The 21,417-nt window shown below is 35.5% G+C and overlaps 1 long non-coding RNA gene across 1 annotated transcript; it reads left to right on the plus strand.

The window, feature by feature from the left end:
• Window positions 1-4,418: 4,418 nt before the first annotated feature.
• Window positions 4,419-8,099, plus strand: LOC130217500 (uncharacterized). The gene is made up of 2 exons (XR_008835872.1): window positions 4,419-4,841; window positions 6,806-8,099. It is a non-coding gene; the product is annotated as an uncharacterized LOC130217500 (long non-coding RNA).
• Window positions 8,100-21,417: the final 13,318 nt, after the last annotated feature.

Here is a 21,417-nt window from a genome sequence, read left to right on the forward strand (position 1 = left end):
CTATAGTATGTTTTTTGTCCTATATGGGTGTCAAATGCTACACTGTAAAAAATACTTGCACACAATCAGTTTTTACAACATGAAGTTAGCTTATTAGTTTTTAGTGTGCTGAACATAAAACAATTAAGTTCTCCACCCAAAACAACTCAAGTTTGTGCTGTTTTAGCTCATTTTGAGTAAGTAGTTGGAACAAACAGCAAATGTCCTTCTCTTGAGTGCAATTTTTCTAAATAATAGTAAATAGTGACAACTTTCATTTTTGGGGTGAACTATCCCTTTAATTTCCATTGTTAAAACGTTTGTTCCCCCAAGAAACTGGATTCAGCTTACAAGTTTGGGTTTCCCTGAACATTAAAGGACATTTATCTACTGTTTTTTTTTACTTTCTATGTTGGTTAACCATAGGGTTGTAATAAAACACCAATTACACTGTTTTGCTGTGGGAGCAGGGTGTGTGGTGTGGCAACAGCAATGTTAAAGTACACTAGGGTTCACTTTTAATTTAGTAATGGGAGTAATTAAACTTAACTTGATACTCTGGCTTTACATGCTTCTTTGTTGTGCAATCAGCTGATCTGGATAAGATTAAATGAAAGGTATACACTGCAGAATTGTCAGAAAATGTATATTTATTTTGTAATTTTGATGAATACAGTTGAAGTCAAAATGAATTCTAACTCTTTTAAAAATATTTTAAGCTTGGTCATATGTTTTGGAGTTGTTCTAAAATGGTTAACTATTGGATTTCAGTTTTTGAATTAATATCAGAAGTGGTGGGAAAACAAATTTCTCCTGGGCCTATTTTAGCTATATTTGGTGTCAGTGATGATGCAGATTTATCTAATAATCAACGTACAGTGATTAGATTTATAACCCTTTTGGCGCGTAAATTGATTCTACTAAACTGGAAACGAAAAGATCCTCCTTGTTGCTCCACACTAATAAAGGATGTCATGTCCTGTCTGCAACTTGAGAAGGCTTTCCCTAAAAAATAAAACAAAGAATTTCCATGTAACATGGAATCCATTTATTGAATACTTTAACAAGAGAGCAGTGATTGAACACTAGTAAATGCACTTCAAATATCCCCCCTTATTTAGTTCTTTTATTCAATTTTTTTTTTCTTTCTCTTCTTTTTTTCTGTTTTCTTTGGTTAAAGCAAAACTCTGCAGAGCTGTGGCCCTCCAGGTATCCAGTTTGAGACCTATGGCTTAGTTCCTTAGACACTTTTATCAGGGGTAGCCACAGCGGAATGAATCACCAACTATTCCAGCATATGTTTTACGCAGTGGATGCCCTTCTAGCTGCAACCCGATTTTTGGGAAACACCCATACACTCACATTCTCATTCTTGCACATACACTACAGCCAATTTTGTTCACCCAGCTCACCTATAGCACATGTGTTTGGACTGTGGGGGAAACCGGAGCACCTTGAGGAAACTTATGCCAACACGGGGAGAACATGCAAACTCCACACAGAAATGCTAACTGGTCCAGCCGGGACTCAAACCTGTCCTTCTTGCTATGAGGCGACAGTGCTAACCACTGAGCTAATTTGCCACTCAATACTATTTTACTAGTTATTTTGCAAGATGCTAGTATTCAGCTTAAAGTGACATTTATAGGTATGAATAGGTTATTTAGGAAAGTTAGGGTAATTAGACATGTTATTGAATAAACAGTGTTTTGTATTGTAGAAATACACATATATTTATATATTTCTAATGTCTAATAATATTGAAAATGTGTTTGAAAAACTTTTATTGTCAGCCAAACTAAAAGAAGTATTAAAACTCACTAAAAGAAAATTTCCCAGAAGAAAAAAATATTATAGGAACTACTGTGAAAATATTCTTGCTCCATTAAACATCACTAGAGAAATATTTAACAGATAATACAAATTTCACATTAGGGCTAATAATTTTGACTTCAACTGTATCTGGGACTTGTATCTCGGTACGCAATCATAGCATCTGTTTCATTTTTATTTTTAGGGTTGAACTCAGATACACCCCTAGTTAAACTGTGGTCTCACTACACTTTTCACCCCATTGACTTCCATTCATACACATGCTAATGTGCCAAACTGGAAACGCAAGCATTTGTCACAAGTTTTGCAATGTCGCTGCATTCCAGCGTTTAAACCTGGTGATCTCTGACCTGCGAATTTGCGTCACTTGATTGCATGAGACCAATATAAGTCCAAAACATGATTTGTTTTATCAGTGTCGCCTCATTTTGTTAAATCCCGCCCCATTTCGCAGGACAGTCCAACAGAATTTCTCATGCGCAAACGTTTTAATTTCAGTTCAGTTTCAGTTTGTTTCCTTTATTTTGTCATTCAAAACATCACAATAAAATTGTAATGCAGAACGAAATTACGTTGCAACAGACCCAACAAGAACATAAAAAACATCATTATACAAACACTATAAGATCCTAACATGATAAACAAGCTTTTATAATTTCATAAAAATATAGTTATATAAGATATAACCTGATTTAAAAAATCTCTGTAGAGAGTAACTTAATACTTAAATACCTATTTCACCTATTTTCACCTACCTTTATAAATGCCTATTTTACATAAATAAAATACAATATTCATTCTCCTTTGGCTTAGTCCCTTTATTCATCAGGGGTTGCCACAGCGGAATGAACCGCCAACTTATCCAGAATACGTTTTACACAGCGAAACCTCCATACACACTCATACACTACAGCCAATGTAGCGTATTCAATTCACCTATAGCGCATGTGTTTGGACTGTGAGGGAAACCGGATTAGATTTCATTCAGGTGGAAGGAAAACTATATTTTATTTTGCTGCTTTGCTAAATTAAACGTTTGGTGAATGCGCACCACACAGTATTTGTCAGGATACTCGATAACAATTGTTTTGAGAACAAAAAAGCATTTCTTGGGGTTCACAATAGTTTTGCTGGAGAACAAGAATGTTTGGGATCGAGTGCAGCATTTATAAATTCGTTTTGTGAAAGATTGCAAGTGTTTCGCAAACAAACAATTGTTTCTCTGTCGAATGCTTTTGAATTACAAGTGCTGAACCATTTTTATTAGTTTTGCTTTTTTTTTTTTTTTTACAAGACTACCTTGTTATATTTAATCAAACCATTTAAGTGTATAAATCAAACCATAGACGTGTGATCCTGCACCACAAGACCCAATCAAATTTGGGGTTTTTGGTCCAACCCAGTCCAAATTTTTTGGAAATTTGTTGTTCAAACAAATCCAAACACTGAGAAAAATCACTTTTTAATTAAAACTTGAGCTTTGATGTATATCTACAATAGTAAATGTACTAACTATATTTATGAAACATGATCTTTATTTAAGATTGTAATGATTTTTTGGCGTAAAAGAAAACTCAACACTTTCAATGAATAGACTTTTTCTTCGCCGTTTTCGAAAATATGCTCATTCAACATAATGCTGTGTTCACACCAGATGCGTCAGGTGCAAATAAATCGCGATATTTGCATGTAAAAAGACACGTGGACATTTTGAGTTTACTCGCTTCATTCGCGCGGCAAATTCACTTCACAATAGACGCGGGTTTCCTCATGGCCGGGGCTTCTTTCTGCCCAGTGACTTTAGCTTGCTGCTTAAGGGCTAACATGGCTTTAGGAATGCTGAAAAACAGCGTAGATTCGTTCGGCGCTGCGTCAAAGTCCAATAGATAGAGGTGCACTCAGCTCTGTGAGTTCATCCTCACTCCTCCAGAAACTGTATCTGTATGATGGAGGATTTCAGCAGTGCTTCTGACTGAGCCAAGCCCAGTTTGATTAGCTATTGTCCGGTATCGGCATAAGGATTTCTCCTTGGGACAGCAACAACAGGCGCAATGTCATAATCACGCCCCTACAAGAGCAAGCTCCTGATTGGTTAATGTGATGTGAATGTCTGCTGAAGTTTAGATTTTCCAACTCAAGCGATACGTGCGTTAAGCATATTAAATGCACAAAACGATCAACTTGAGCCGTGTCATTTACGCAAATCGCATCATTCGTGCCAACTCATTCAGATGAATTGCACTGCAAGATGTCTATTCTCATCATTGCATTGACTTAACATGTAAGTCACTCGTGCTTCATCCGCTTCTGGTGTAAATGCAAAATAAGACTGTGGTACATGGTCACATATGCTAAATTAAATACTACCGCTGTTTGTATATTGATCTGTGTACTGAAACAAAAAGTTGACTCAACTTAAAGTTGTAAGGCAACTTGCTGCACAGAATTTTTTGAGTTGATTCAACTTTTAACCCAAGTACTGCACTTTATTTGATTTAAGTTGAGTAAACTCAAAAAGCTCTGCAGAAAGTTGCCTTAAAATTGTACGTTTTTGTACAGTGTATAATAAAGCAATCTCTCTGTCTTCGTTACTTCGCGCAGGTGAGAAAACCCCAAGCAAATCTTCCACCATCCGGAACGTAACATGGGGCAAATCCACCTACTTCCCAGGATTCCAGGATGCCGAATCAGACATGATCAAATGTAACGAACTACCCAAAGAAAAGCCGGTCGACGATCAGTTCATGTGCTACCAGAATCGAGCGTACGAGGACGAGGAGTCAGCCATGAAAAGTGCATGCAAACCAATTAAAGAGGAGAATGATGATTGGAAACAGCCTGTGGAGGATTCTCAGTCAGAAGAAAATAAAATGATTAAAACGTCTGAAGATAAAAAGCCAGACGAACAGTTCATCTGTTTCCAGAACGAAGCGTATGAGGATTCAGAGTCAAATGAGAGTAAAGATGCAGTGAATCCTCAGGGTACTAAAGCCGATGATCACAGCATCGACACGCTGCTGTGAAAACAGGTGAGTTTCATCAAAACATGCTTGAATGTTTAATAAAGTTCAGATATTTTCATAAACAAACATCCGTGTGTTTGTATTTTAACTGGTGTGTAAGTGTTGACCATGCTAATCCCAACCAACTGTTGACTATTTATGTAAGCTCGTAATGCACGGCTATTTATTTTGATATTTCATTATTATACAGCAAAGTTATTATTAGCTCTCCTGTGAAATCATTTATTACTTAATAAAATAAGTGATGTTTAAGTATTTGCTATTAGATTTTTATTTATTTATTTGACATACACACTACCTGACAAGTCTTGTCGTCTATCTCAGTTGTAAGAGCACCAAATAATAACTTGACTTCTAGTTGATTATTTGGAAGAGTGTCAGAAGGTCGATTTTCCCATGAATCATCTGTTGAACTGCATCCCAATCATCACAAATACTGAAGAAGACCTTCTGGAATCTTGTACCCAAGATTCTCAGAGAAATCAGTCAAGTTTGGCGAAGGAGAAATCATGGTTTGGGGTTACATTCAGTATGGGGGCGTGCGAGAGATCTGCAGAGTGGATTGCAACATCAACAGCCTGAGGTATCAAGACATTTGCGCAGCCCATCAAAGTTCCTAAAAGAAAAGAACGTCAAGGTGCTCCAGGATTGGCCAGCCCAGTCACCAGAAATCAACATTATTGAGTATGTCTAGCGTAAGATGAAGAAGGATGCATTGAAGATGAATTCAAAGACTCTTGATGAACTCTGGGAGTCCTGCAAGAACGCTTTCTTTGCCATTCCAGATGACTTTATTAATAAGTGATTTGAGTCATTGCAGAGATGTATGGATGCAGTCCTCCAAGCTCATGATGGAGTCAGACACAATATTCATTCTTTCTACACTGCACCATGACTTTATATTGTATACTGGACATTATTTCTGTTAAGTGACAAGACTTTTGTCTTAGCAAAGTCAGACTTTACTGTCCTAATGAAATAATTATAAATCAAGGCATGATCATATTTTACTGTGGTAAAATAAGAGTAATCTAGAGGCCTTTGCCTTTCATAATAGCCACTTCTGATACCAAATGATCAACTAGAAGTCAAGTTATTATTTGCTGTTCCTAAAACTTGGATAGCCAACAATACTTTTGTCAGGTGTGTGTATACATTTATTTATTTATTTATTTATTTATTTATTTAATCTGGATAAGTCGTATTAATATTTTAGTTAGGCTGGAATAAAAGCAGTTTTTATATTTTAGAAAAAAATTATTTAACATAAGTTAATAATATTATTTCCCCTTAACAAGTGTTTTTTTTAATCGGCTAGTTAACTTAATTAACTTAGTTAAGGCTTTAAATTGGGTGATTTGGCCTAAAATCTAAATCTCGATTAATTAAAATTTGAACTCTATTATGATTAATGAACTATTATTTTACTTAATTATTATTTTGCCCTCATAGTTCACTGACAAGTTTTATTAGCCGTCTAAAGGTATTCCTGGCACCGCTACCAATCATCATCAATGTAGTGCAAAGTAAGGCTCAAGAATGAGCCCGTCGTCCTACTTGACCAGAAATCAGATGTGGCTGCAAAGCGGCCGCAAAAGTAGAAATCACACACAGCCTTTCACAGAGCGGGGTTTGTACTTTAAGCTGAATACTAGTATCTAAATATCTTAAAATATTATGGACTGTCATAATAGTAAAGACAAAAGAAATCTGTTATCAGAGATTAGTTATTAAAACTATAATGTTTAAAAATGTGCTGAGAATAATCTTAATCCGTTAAACATCAATTGAGACATACTTGAATAATAATTTTCACAGGGAGGCTAATAACTTTGCAATAAGTCTTGTTATTTTATGCAATATTTACACCCTCAATGTCTAATTAAATATAGACGTGGATATAAGTGATGCACAATTTGTGTAAGTCTAGCTTCGCAGACAAAGATTTGTTTTGTTTTCTTATTTTTCAGCTCCTGAAACAGCGACTGAATATCCGAATAACCTTCAATAGCCTCCAGCTCTTTGCCAAATATTTGCAGTACATTTATCAACTGCGTACATTTCAGTCAGGTTTTTTTTACTATAGTAAAACCGCTTTACTAAAGCAAAACACAAATATATGTTGAGTTTATGTTTGGTAAGTGATATTCAGAAAGCTGTTTATTTTTAATAACCTTGAATGAAGTGAATGCTTAGTTTGCACAATTTTTACTCCAAATTCATATGAAGAATTTATTGGTAAAGATGTCTGCGAATTACTTCCGATGATGATCATTTCAGTGGATGTTGAGTGTGTGTCGTTGAGCTTTTATTATTCGTCTATTATTATGAAGTGATACTCAGGTACAGTCCTTGTAATTTTGCACGTCCTCATTTGTAAACTCACGCATTGAAGGAATCAATTTCCCTTTCAAAGTGTTGATGCAAACTCCTCCTCAGAGTCAAGCCATTTCACTTGTGAGTGACCAAACCAGTCCGACAGCAAACACAGACGCCCCGTTCCTTCCACACGAGGGAAAATATAATACTTTAGTTCAGAAAACAGTGCATCGTTTGGTGAAAGAGATTCAAATGTGTATCTTTTGTTTGCTTGCTTATGAAATATGAAGAGACATGTTGCCAGATCATGCCATTTCAAGATGTTTTTCATAACTATGTTTAGTGGTCTGTAAAAAAACAGCAACTGTTTCCATATTTTGTGATTCACCTGTGTTTTTATTTTATTTATGGTTCTGAATTGCTTTATGGGATTTTGATCTCTGCTCCAGCCACTTTTGATGTTTAAAACGCAAAAGTGGCTTTTGTTGACATTTTAGAAGTTTGAAATGATATAATGTACAAGTATATAGAGAAATACGTCTGTAAAGTAACAGAAAATGTACTGGTAGGTTAATACCAGGTTTCTGTAGCGTAATCTACAAGACCAAATCAGTCAATAAATCACTTCAAACTATTAAAAATGTCAATAAAAGTCCCTTTTTAAAACACTTTTCAACATTTATAAGTTGTCAGAGGAAAGCTCAAGACGATATAATGCAAAACAACTACAACAACACAACATGAATCACAAAAATACTTTAATTTTATAATTTTTTTCTTCAGGTGTACTGTAAACGAAGATATTTGTGGAAATTTAAAACACACATTGCCAAACTAATCTTCAATGTGAGCACTTGCAATAACAGCTGTTGTTTTGACCGATCCAATATGAAAGGTTGTTTGTATAAACGATCCACACTGTTAAATTAAACCACATTTCACCTATATATCTGCATTTGTTTATAATTCATTGGTGGTGTTTCCTTATTAAACATCTCTTTGGTATGTTTACATTAGGGATGCTCTGATCCAACACAATCTCACGGCAATTCGTAACTTTTTGATTTAGTGGCTTATTCGTATGAATTCGTACGATCTAATTCATACGATTTAGTACGATTTGCTCATCCCCAATGACGGTTGGGTTTAGGGGTGGGGTTAGGTGCCACGCCTCCTTTTTAAAATCGTACAATATCGTACGAATGAACTCGTACGAATTTGTACGAATTAGCCACTAAACTAACAAAACGTAAAATACTTACGTTTTCTTGTGAAATCAGGCTGTCCGATCAGGATTTTTACAGCCGATTCCGAGTAACAATACCTTGTCATGATGATCGGCCGATACAGAGTACCGATTCTAATGCTTCAAGCTTAAAATGCATAAAGCACATTTTCCCTCTAAGTATGATGCTGAAGTAGAGATCTCACCTTACCTAAGAAAATAAATGAAGGATTCTGCATATAATACCTTAAACATGTCTCTAATAATTCCATTTAGTGTGGACATGTCATGGCCAGAAGCACAGAACTTTCAGTACTGTATTTAAAAAGGCCTAAATACTTACACCTTCCTCAGCTTGTAAACGCATAAACAAACATTTGCTATCAGTTCATGAGGTCGGCCAGATCAGTGGGTCATTAAATGTGACTATCGGCCAATACCGATCTCTAGTTGATCGATCAGAGCATCCCTAGTTTACATTACACTTTTTTTCTGTGTTTTTAGCTGTTTTTAGAGCCATTTGAGAACTTCCAGTGGTTAGTACTGTTGCCTCACAGCAAGAAAGTCACTTGTTTCGAGTCCTGGCTGGGCATTCATAGCATTTCTGTGTTCCTCCCGTATTGGCGTGGGTTTCCTCCGGGTGCTCTGGTTTCCCCCACAGTCCAAACACATGCCCTATAGGTGAATTGGATGGAATAAATTGGCCGTAATGTATGAGTGTGCATGTGTCCGTGTGTGGGTGTTTCCAAGCACCGGGTTGCAGCTGGAAGGGCATCCGCTGTATAAAACATATGCTGGAATAGTTGGTGGGTCATTTCGCTGTGGCGAACCCTGATAAATAGAGGAACTAAACCGAAGGAAAATGAATAAATGATAACGTACGATTTTTAAAGTGTGTCTATAAGCTGACATACGAGCGATCCACTGATGAATCACAGCTTTAAAACCCTCCAGTGTCCCTGTATCTGTGGTTACACTCAGTAAACAGCGGTGAGTTTGGTGAACTGATGACCTTCACGGACAATCCCAGTCATTTCTGTTGAGCACCTGAACACAACGGCAAATCAGCGCTGTTTAAGAACATGTTCAACAGCGCGTGAATGTCAGCGGGAAGAGAATGTTTTAAAAATTTCAGTATCGATTGGTATCGAATTCCAGTATCGTGCAAGCCAAGTTTGAAGGCGTTAGACGCAGAGCATAGACACTCTTGACATTTCTGGAGGTCATTAATAATATAATAACACTAACACTGCAACGGTTAAGGCATTTTATATTGACCAAAACAACATTTCATATGTAAACAGCCTGATCTCACGAGAAAACGTAAGTATTTCACGTTTTGTCAGTTTAGTGACAAATTCGTACGAGTTCAGTCATACGAAATTGTACGATTTTAAAAAGGAGGCGTGGCACCTAACCCCACCCCTAAACCCGACCGTCAGTGGGGGATGAGCAAATCGTACTAAATTGTACGAATTAGATCGTACAAATTCATACTAATTAACCACTAAATCAAAAAGTTACGAATTGCCGTGAGATTGTGTTGGTTTTACAGTGTGCTCAGCCTGGTGGTTTGTCCATTCGCACACATTTTTATCACCACATGATCTCATAATAAAATCACGTGACTTTTTTTTTAATGCGCATACTGAACTTTGTTCGGTAAAAGTGTTTCTATCGTAGTTTATGCGCAGTTTTTCTTATTGAATAAAAAGTTGATCCTACTTAGTTATGCGCATATGTTTTTTATGCGCATTTTCAAAACTTATTCGCATCTTGACGTTTCCATCAACCATTTTTATGTGCCTATACAAAATCCACATACAAATAGGTGGATGTAAGCATAGTTAATGAAAACAAAATCATCTCTTCCTAATATACTGGTGCCAAATATCAAAAGAAAAAATGAAGTTTTCTGTGGTAGGAGAAGTTTTTACTAAATATAATAAAGTATAATAAATGACTTGCAATTCGGCTTCTGAGGCGCATTGATCATGCGTTGAGTTTTGGAGGTGTGAGACACTCTTATGCTGTGTTCACACCAGACGCGGATGAAGCTTCATGCGCAAGTGATTTACATGTTAAGTCAATGCAAAGACACGAATAAACATTCTGCGGTGTCTAAAACATAAAATAAGCATTGGGTAGTTAAAAACACTGCTTCAAGAGTTCACACTTAGCTCACGATTTATACATAGCTTGTTCGGCGTGCTGTCCCGGGAGAGAGGCCTGAGCTCAAGGGATCCTCGAGCCCAGGGCTCCCTCCTTTCATAGGGCGAGGGGAGATTGAGCTCAGGTCGATCTGAAACTCCCCTGCTGCTGAGGCCAAGGTGAACTTCCTGAGAGTAAGACATTAGAATAAAGAGTTAGGCTTATTTTATCTATAATATAGAGCACATTTGGATGGTGGGAGGAACACGGGGGAAACCCACGCGGACACGGGGAGAACATGCAAACTCCGCATAGAAACACCACATGGCCCAGTGAAGACCCAACGCCACTGGTATTCTTGCTGTGAGGCAACAGTGCTAGTCACTGGGCCACCATGTCGCCCATTCTGGATAAAGGTGGAAGAAGGGGAGGAGTAGGGTTTCTTCCAGACGAAGATAGTTGTAGAGAGGAAATGAGGATATATATATAGTGACTTGGGATCCTTTGATTGGAGGATCATGATTAGCTAATGTGGACCAGCTAGGTCAATCATGAGCACATGCTCCTCTCGAAATTAGTTTCAAATTAAACTTCACATAATTGTGATACTATAACACGTCTTTCTCTGGCTCAGTACCAACCAACGCGCCAAACCTCAGTTAAAGTTTTTCACATCATGCTTGTCGAGCTGGATAACAAGCAAACACCAGCATCAGGGACATTACGTTCCTCACTTCATAATAAAACAAAAGTAGGAGTCTGTAGTGATTTAACCTGCTGTTGCTCCCTTCCTCCAAAGACTCCAAGATGTTTGCGTTTCAGGTGCTGGATCATTGCCGTGGTGCTCCCGTCATCACGTTTGCATATTTGGCCAATAACACAATTTGTTGGTTTATTTAGTATGAAATTCTCGCACACCTTGGATGACTAAAGTCATACAGATTTCTCTGCCTTCGCCATGTATATTTTCCTTAACATTACCTCCGCTCGTTCTTTTGCTCCGTCCTGTTTATGAGGCGCTGAACTCTGCTGGCATCAGTGCGCAAGAGAGGCAGAGTGCGTTCACTCCGCTCCGCGCTCAACTAGTTTTTTCAAGTTTTTTAAAATAATCAAACGTCTCTGCGTCGTGTGACACGATGAATCAATTATGAAATTCGTTGCCATCGCTTTTAGTAATCGATTTTAATCAATTCGTTGTTGCAGCCCTAGTTTCCATTATTTTACTGAATGTCTGTTTCTTTGATAAAATGTTTATTCTACTTAGTTTGTTCGCATGTTGTTTATGTGCTTTTTTATTTATGCTCATCCTGGTATTTCAATTAAGCATTTTGTTAATGCTATTTCCAAAATCCACATAAAAATAGGTGAATGGAAACATATCTAGTGACGTGTGCATGCTTATTATGTGCTCGTTCTTTAATCAGCAATGAGTACTTGATGACAAAAACAACAAATATGTTAACAGGTTCATAGTATTTCTTTACAAAATGACACCTAAATCTTCTGGCATGAAGAAAACAGAGGAGGGGGGGGCTGTGCTGACACGCATTCAAAGCCATTCAAAAATGCAAAGCAAAACATTTCCATTGTTTAGCCATTTCCATGCCAAAAGTCATGACGACAAATGTTTTTATGTGACCACCTAATATTAAACAGGTAATCAGGTTACAACTTTGTTGGAGTTCTACAATGTTTAACTTTTATATGTAGTTAAAAAAATGCATAACTCTATTATACAATGTTTAACTAAGATTTTAGCCAGTTTGACTGGTGTAAGTTGAGATGACTGGAAAAGTGATTCTGATTGAACTAAAAGATTATAGGTAGCAATAATTTCTTAACAGCGCTGTTGCGTAAACACCCTTAAGAGTCACGATTTACAGAAATTATGTGACTTACTATGTGAATTATTTAAAGAAATTATGTGACTTCTTTCTGTGACTAATACAAGCTAATGGAGCATTACATAACTCAAACAGCTCAGTGAAACGTGCGGCAGATAAGCTGGTGCTTAAACAAAGGCTGTTCTTTTTTCTATAGCCATATCTGAATGCTCGGTGTGTCACAGTTGTTTTCCTATGGCTCCTCCATCATGCTGATGCAAACAATCTGTAGAATGATAATGACAATATGCGAAAAAATAGAGTCTTCAGTAGGCGTTTTCCAGGCAGATCAACTTGTTTCGGTGGCTGCATTCCTTTCCTGCCCTGTTAAAGAAATTTCCAACGTAAGAATGCAGCTGAGCTGCTTCATAAAAGTCATATGCACAGAATCTTTTCTGCTGTTCAGTCGTATGTCCGTTGGCTCTCCTTCATCCTAGCGTCTTCAAGATGGACTGCAAGGAAAAAGTTGGACGCTGCTTTGTTTTCTTCCTCCTGGCTCTTGTGTTTGATATAGTCGGACTGGTCCTCTTCTTCGTTGGCATTTTTGCACCGCTCAGCTTTTGGGACTTTTTAATCCTGTCTGGGCCAATCATCGTCTTCCTCAGTTTGGTGTTTTGGATTTTTTGGTATCTGGGGAACCTCACGGTACCATATCGGGAGCTCTTGCCCAAATGAGCAGAATGAATATGGACTGGAGGACAGGTGTGGAGATTAATTGATTTTCTCCCGCTTGGCTTTAAAAGAGAAATGTGGTTATAAAAAGACTTACTTGCATTTTCTAAAGCCTCTTCAAGTCAGCAAGAAAGTTTTTTTGTGGATTTATTAAAGACAATTAACTGGGAATCACTTGATGACTCCAAGAAAGGATGATGTGTTGATTGGAGTCAACCATTGGGTCTTTAGTATACTCCAATTTCTTGAATGGACTTTTCATTTGTAGATGCTTTCAGAATGTCTGGATTTGGATGAAAAATGGTGTGTTGGACTTTTGGTATCAGAGGAACCTCGCAATGTCATATCGGGAGCCCTTGCCCAAATAAGAAGCATGAATTTGGACTAGAGGACGAGTATGGAAAAGAAATTAATTGATTTTGCATGTCTTCAGAGAGAAATGCTGGTTTTAAAAAGTCCTAATTGCATTTTCTGAAGCCACTTCAAGTCAACAAGCAAGTTTTTTTTTTTTTCTTTTCTTTTTTTCACCCCAAGGAAAAGAACTTTAGAAATCACTCAAAGACTCCAAGAAATGATGACGTGTTGACTGGAGTCAACCGTTGGACCTCCAATTTACACACGATGTCTAAAATGATGGGACTATTCATTCATAGATGCTTCCAGGATGTCTGGATTTGGATGAAAAATGGTGTGTTGGACTTTTAGTATCTGGGGAATCTCACAATGTCATATCGGGAGCTCTTGTCAAAATGAGCGGGATGAATATGGACTGCAGGACGAGTATGGAGATGTCAAATTAATTGATTTTACACCACTTGGTTTTAAAGACAAATGCTGGTTATGAAAAGCCTTATTTACATTTCCTGAAGCAACTTCAATTCAACAAGGAAGTTTTTTTTTAATTTATGCAAGGAAATGAACTTTATAAATCACTCGACGACACCAAGAAATGATGATGTGTTGATTGGCGTCAACTATTGGATTTTCAATATACCCCAATGTCTTAAACATTGGGACTTTTCATCTGTAGATGCTTCCAGAATGTCAGGACTTGGACAAAAAATGGCGTTTTGGACTTTTTAGTATCTGGTGAACCTCACAATGTCATATCAGGAGCTCTTGCCCAAATGAGCAGGGTGAATATGGACTGGGGGATGAGTATGTGGATGTAAAATTGATTGATTTCATACCACTTGGCTTTAAAGACAAATGCTGGTTATGAAAAGCATTATTTACATTTTCTGAAGCCACTTTGAGTCAACAAGGAAGTTTTTTTTGTTTATTTATTCAAGGAAATGAACTTTAAAAATCACTCGAAGACGCCCAGAATGGATGACGTGTTGGTTGGTTGATTTAAGTCAATTGGATCTCCAATGTACACAATGTCTTATATGCTTGGACTTTTCATTTGTAAATGCTTTCAGGATGTCTGGATTTGGACGAAAAGTGGTGTGTTGGATTTTTGGTATCTGGTGAACCTCACAGTGTCATATCGGTAGCTCTTGCCCAAATGAGTTGGATGAATATGGACAGGTGGAGGATTATGGAAATGTCAGATAAAATTAAATAAATTTCTACAGCTTGGTTTTAAAGACAATTGCTAGTTATGAAAAGTTTTATATACATTTTCTGAAGCCACTTTAAGTCAGCAAGAAAGTTTTTATGAAGGATATTAACTTTAGAAATCACTTGACGGCTCCCAAAATGGATGGTGTGTTAGTTGATTGATTGAATTCAACCGTTGGATCTCCAATGTACATACAATGTCTTGAATGTTGGCACTTTTCATTTGAGGATGCTTCATGTCTAAATTTGGATGAAAAACGGTGTATTGGATTTTTGGTATCTGGGGATCCTCATAGTGCCACATCAGTAGCTCTTATCTAAATAAGCAGAATGATTATGGACTGGAGGACGAGTATGGAAAAGAATTGAATTGATTTCGCTTGGCTTCAAAGAGAAATGCTGATTATAAAAAGTCTTAATTACATTTTCTGAAGCCACTTCAAGTCACCATGGACGTTTTTAGTTATTTATTCAAATAAATTAACTTTAGAAATCCCTCAATGACTTCCAGGAATGACTTGTTGGTTGGTTGATTGAAATCTCCAATATACACACAGTGTCTTGAATGTTGGGACTTTTTCATTTGTAGATGCTTCCTAGATGTCTGTATTTGGCCACAAAATGGTGTGTTGGAAGATAAATCCCATCAATGAAATTCAACGACAAAAAAATGGACCCCTAATATCGGCACAAATTTGAAACGGATTTTGAATATGTTCATATTTTTGTCCAGCCAATGCGTTTAGCCTACGAATGAAAGACTTCAGAATCACTTGTGGAGTTACTGACGATTATTTTTGGAAGATCCTCTTATGCACTTTGACAAAACATTTGAAGATGAGCCTCAGACCACAGACTGCACTTTAACTGAAAGCTAATTATCGATTCACCATCGATATCTTGCCATTTTGACACTCGTTTGCCTCCATTTGCAGATTTACTGTCACTTTTGTTGCCAATATAACTAAAAAGAACAGTAGGCATTGATGATGAATGTGAATTGTACTTAAATCACACTGTGGAGCGTTTGTCGTACATGTTTAATTTATAAATATATGAAGTTTATGTTCAGTTAATGACAAGCAGAGTCTGGTTTTCGCCTCTTATTGTGTTGTGTTTTGGTCAGATGGCTTTTCTTCAAACCGGATGAACTGGAAAAGCCTGCAGCAACGTCAGCACTGAGATCCACCCTGTGTGAATGAGTCAGGATGTCATTGTTAGCTTTGCATAATAAGCTTCCCTCTCTATGTGTTCAAAATGTTGAGGATCTTTGAACACAAAATTAAGTTATAATCATGCACAGGTGACCATTTTTAGGTTGGTAAGAAGTGCAGTGTTTTATTTGTTTTTATTCTAGGTCTCTCAAAAAATGTGTCGACAGATGAAAATAAACAGACGAAAATAAACTTGTAGTGAAAATAAACAGTATAAACTTTTTTAAAAATAGGCATGTCAGCTTGAACAAAACCAATAGACTACTATAACTGCATTGCATTCACTTGTAGTAAACAGTTTATGTTTTGCTTTTGTTTGTTTTTTTATTTTTTTTTACTTTTTTCAACTTTTATAAATTGTGGGTACTGACACAACTTTAGCCCGTCTAACATGTTACTTTTTTCAAATGGATAAACACTGTAAAAAAAAAATCTGTAAACAGTTATTTATTTATGTTATTTTGTCATGATTTGTCATATATATATATATATATATATATATATATATATATATATATATATATATATATATATAGATAGATATATATATATAGATAGATAGATAGATAGACAGACAGATAGACAGACAGACAGACAGACAGACAGACAGACAGACAGACAGACAGACAGACAGACAGATAGATATATGAAGAGTTTAGATTCAGAAACCTTTAAATGCCATTTAATATTTTCTTATAACATTAGCATTTTTCCCAGACTCAGTAATTTTACTTTTCTAGTGATGAATAAGTTCTTTTCATTGCCTTTAAAGTGAAATAACTATATATATATATATATATATATATATATATATATATATATATATATATATATATATATATATATATATATATATATATATACAATTAAAGTCAGAATTATTAGCTCCCCTGTTTATTTTTTTTTCCCCAATTTTTAACAGAGAGATTTTTTTTCAACCCATTTCTAAACATAATAGTTTTAATAACTCATCTCTAATAACTGATGTATTTTATCTTTGCCATGATGACAGTAAATAATATTTGACTAGATATTTTTCAAGACACTTCTATACAGCTTAAAGTGACATTTAAAGGCTTAACTAGGTTAATTAGGGTAACTAGGCAGGTTAGGGTAATTTGGCAAGTTATTGTATAATGATGGTTTGTTCTGTAGACTATCAAAAGAAATATCTTAAAGGGGCTACTAATTTTGACCTTAAAATTGTTTTTTAAAAATTTAAAACTGCTTTTATTCTAGCCGAAATAAAAGAAATAAGTCTCTCTCCAGAAGAAAAAATATTATCAGACATACTGTGAAAATTTCCTTGCTCTGTTAAACATCATTTGGGAAATATTTTAAAAAAGAAAAAATAATTTTAAAAAATGAAGTCAGAATTATTAGCCCCCCTGAATTATTAGCCCCCCATGTTATTTTTTTCCCAATTTTTGTTTAACCGAGAGCAGATTTTTTTAACACATTTCTAATCATAATAGTGTTAATAGCTCTTTTCTAATAACTGATTTATTTTTATTTTATCTTTGCCATGATGACAGTAAACAATATTTGACTAGATATTTTTCAAGACACTTCTATACAGCTTAAAGTGACATTTAAAGGCTTAACTAGGTTAATTAGGTTAACTACGCAGGCTAGAGTAATTAGGCAAGTTATTGTATAATGATGGTTTGTTCTGTAGACTATCGGAAAAATATAAAGCTTAAAGGGGCTAATAATATTGACCTTAAAATGGCTTTTAAAAAATTAAAAACTGCTTTTATTCTAGCCGAAATAAAACAAATAAGACTTTCTCCAGAAGAAAAAATATTATCAGACATACTGTGAACATTTCCTTGTTCTGTTAAACATCATTTGGGAAATATTTAAAAAAGAAAAAATTATTTAAAGGGGGTTAATAATTCTGACTTCAACTGCATGTGTGTATATATACATATATACACAGTTGAAGTCAGAATTATAAGCCCCCCTTTGAAGTATTTTTTCTTTTTTAAATACGGTCACCTGTCACCAGTTACCTGTTTTATAATGATTTGATCAGCTGTAGTTTGAAATCCGAAAAAGAATACGCTGAGTTTTTCTCCTAGGAGTTATTATGTGGTCTCTGCCGCCATCTTGTGGCAGAACATTAACCGTCTTTGCTCTGCTCAGTATGACAGGCCGACGTGCTGAATCTCCAAAAATATACAGTAAATATTTAAAATAGGCACTATCTTTATAAATAAACTGTGTAGTTGCGATCTAAACAACTACATCCTCACATAAAAAAGCCTCAAAAGTACAAGTCACGGAAATTTAACCAAAATCTAAATACTAAAAACCAAAATAATTTTTTTAAATAGGTGAAGTGGTTCAACCAGAGGAAACAGTACATGATTTATCGGCTTAAAGATATCGGCCTAGTCGGACCAATAATGATAACATAAAATATAGCATTTATCGGTTGACATATCCGTGACTTTTAATAGTTTTATAATTACTTCAAAGTATTTCGAATCGCTTTATGTCAATAAAAGTCACTTTTTCAAACTTCTCAACATCAGAGAAAATATTGAAGAAAAGATTAAGGTCCCAGAATGCAATTAATTCAAAAGCATATATAAATAAACAAACAATAACAAAGCATGTATCACAGAATACAGAAATCTGGTCATTTCCAAATTGGTGCCACAATATTCACAGTTTAGAGATGGGAATTATCACTGATATCAACCGATAAATGCTATTTTAAATGATATAATTATCGGCCTGATGATTGTTTTATATGTTCTACTAGTGAAGCGTTCTTCAGATGGTATAATGCTGTTGTTGGCCACAGTCTCCCTGTAGAGTTATTACACGGCTTTCCTGGGCGCTTTCTCTAAGAGCTTTCCAGCGTAATTGTGGGCAAGGCTTTCTGGAGTGCTGGATATCGATCGCTACACTCTTAATTTTAATAACCCATGACAATGCGCATCCTGGTGGACCGAGAAAACACCACAATGAGCCGTGTGTGTGTGTGTGTGTTTGAGAGAGTGAAGCCATAAAGAAACAGTGAAGCTAATGATAATGGGATGAAATGAGAAACCATCTTTCATTACATAAGGATTGCGTTTCGAATGATTGGCATAATTAATGAGTGAGCGAATGTGATGGGATCATCTATTAAGGAATGCTTGTTCAATATTGTGTTGCTCTGAAGACCTCATGACATCTTAATGGCTGTTTTGTGGCTTTATATATGCGTTCATACTGCTTGTGCGCTGTTGAATGCTTGTTTCTAATTGGTCGATGAGGTGTGCAGTTATTTTTTAGATGAGCGGACAGCTTAAGCCATTCCAGGTAGGATGACAATAATAACAATAATAATAATAATAATTATTATTATTATTGTAATTATATTGTTTTATTATTTTTTTTTATTATTATTATTTATTATTATTATTATTATTATTATTGTAATTATATTATTATTATTATTATTGTAATTATATTGTTTTTATTATTTTATTATTATTATTATTATTATTATTATTATTATTATTATTATTATTGTAATTATATTATTACTATTATTATTATTATTGTTGTTGTTGTAATTATATTATTACTATTATTATTATTATTATTATTGTTGTTGTAATTATATTGTTTTTATTATTATTATTTTTATTATTATTTATTATTATTATTATTATTATTATTATTATTATTGTAATTACATTTTTTTATTATTATTATTTTTATTATTATTTTAATATTATTTATTATTATTATTATTATTATCATTTATTATTATTATTTTATTATTATTACAAAAGCAATACAAAAAGACAAGCAAATGGGGGGAAATATGTAGCAGAAGGAAACAAAGAAACAAATAAGACAATAATGAATAGAGGAAAAACTAAACAAAAACATGTACATGTAAATTTACATACAATATAAACATATAAATATATACATACATAGGCTACTATATAATAATACTACAATATTTTATCCAGACTGTTTGAAGCATTGACTGAAATATCCATCTATGATATTTTATAAAATGTTGTTGTTGTTGTTGTTGTTGTTGTTGTTGTTAATAAAAATTAACTACATTTCCAAGTGCTGGGTTGCGGCTGGAAGTTGGCGGTATATTCTTCTGTGGTGACCCCTGATAAATTAAGGACTAAGCCTAAGGAAAATTTATGAATGAATAATAACTACAATAATTCAATTCAATTCACCTTTATTTGTATAGCGCTTATACAATGTTGATTGTGTAAAAGCAGCTTCACATAAAAGGTCACAGTAAATTGAAACAGTGTAGTTCAGTTTGTAGTGTTTAAGTTCAGTTCAGTTGAGCTCAGTTCAGTGTGGTTTAATAATCACTACTGAGAGTCCAAACACTGAAGAGCAAATCCAACGATGCGCAGCTCTATAGATCCCGAACCATGGAAGCCAGCGGCGGCAGCGGAGAGGGAAAAAAAACTTCACTAAAGGCGGAAGTGAAGAAAAAAAAACCTTGAGAGAAACCAGGCTCAGTTGGGCACGACCATTTTAATTTCTCCGCTGGCCAAACGTCTTGTGCAGAGCTGCAGTCTCAGTGGCGGAGGCTGGAAGCTGGCCTCAGCGAAGACTCGTCTGTCTCTGGAGCGTCACAGGAATCAGTCTCATGTTCTCCACTCCTCCATGACCACCACAGTAGCTGCTCAGGATACAGCCTGGTCCAGGATATGGAAACCTTGGGATCATCTTGTCGTTGGTCTTGGATCTAATCAGTGACTCTGCATAGTCTGAGGGCCTCAGGAAGAGTATCCCCAGGTGGAAATGGAGAATAAAGAGAATAATTAGCGTAGCTGCTGATCATAGTGTATATAATATACCTATATCTGCGTACTACCAGAAGCCCTGAGTTTGAGAGCGAGTTGGATTGTAGCGAGACAGAAGATTGGTTAGATAAACAGGAGCTAGATTATTTAAAGCTTTAAAGGTAAGAAGCAATATTTTAAATTCAATACGAAACTTAACAGGCAGCCAGTGTAAGGAGGATAAAATTGGGGTGATCAAATTTTCTAGACCTGGTAAGAACTCTGGCAGCTGCATTTTGTACTAATTGAAGTTTGTTAATAGAGGATGCTGGGCAACAATAATAATATAAACAATAATATTACTTTTTTTTTTTAAGTTACAGAGGTTAGATCAGCACTGTCTCTGCTATTGTTTATTATTTTTTTTGTTTATGCTAGTGTAAAAAATTTAATAAGAAACTAGTCCTAAATACACAGCTCGTCACCCAGTGATAAGCAGTTATTCTGCAAAATTAACGTTAAAGTGAGCAGCGTTCATCTGACAGGTCCATTTGCGATAGCACCCTCCCAATGAATATTGGATAAGATGAAATGGCCAAGCGTCCAGCCCCAAATATACAATCTCACTGAAACTCCAAGTGATTTTACAAGAGAGAAGTTAAAGGCCTACAAGTCTTTGGATGCCAACAATTTTGTTCTGTGTGGTCATGTGCAAGAAAGAATGCTCCAGGATGACCAAATTCAAAACTAAAAAACCGAGGTTCTGTCTAGCCAAAA

Source organism: Danio aesculapii, chromosome 3, assembly GCF_903798145.1.
Source record: "Danio aesculapii chromosome 3, fDanAes4.1, whole genome shotgun sequence".
Classification (NCBI taxonomy): Eukaryota; Metazoa; Chordata; class Actinopteri; order Cypriniformes; family Danionidae; genus Danio; species Danio aesculapii.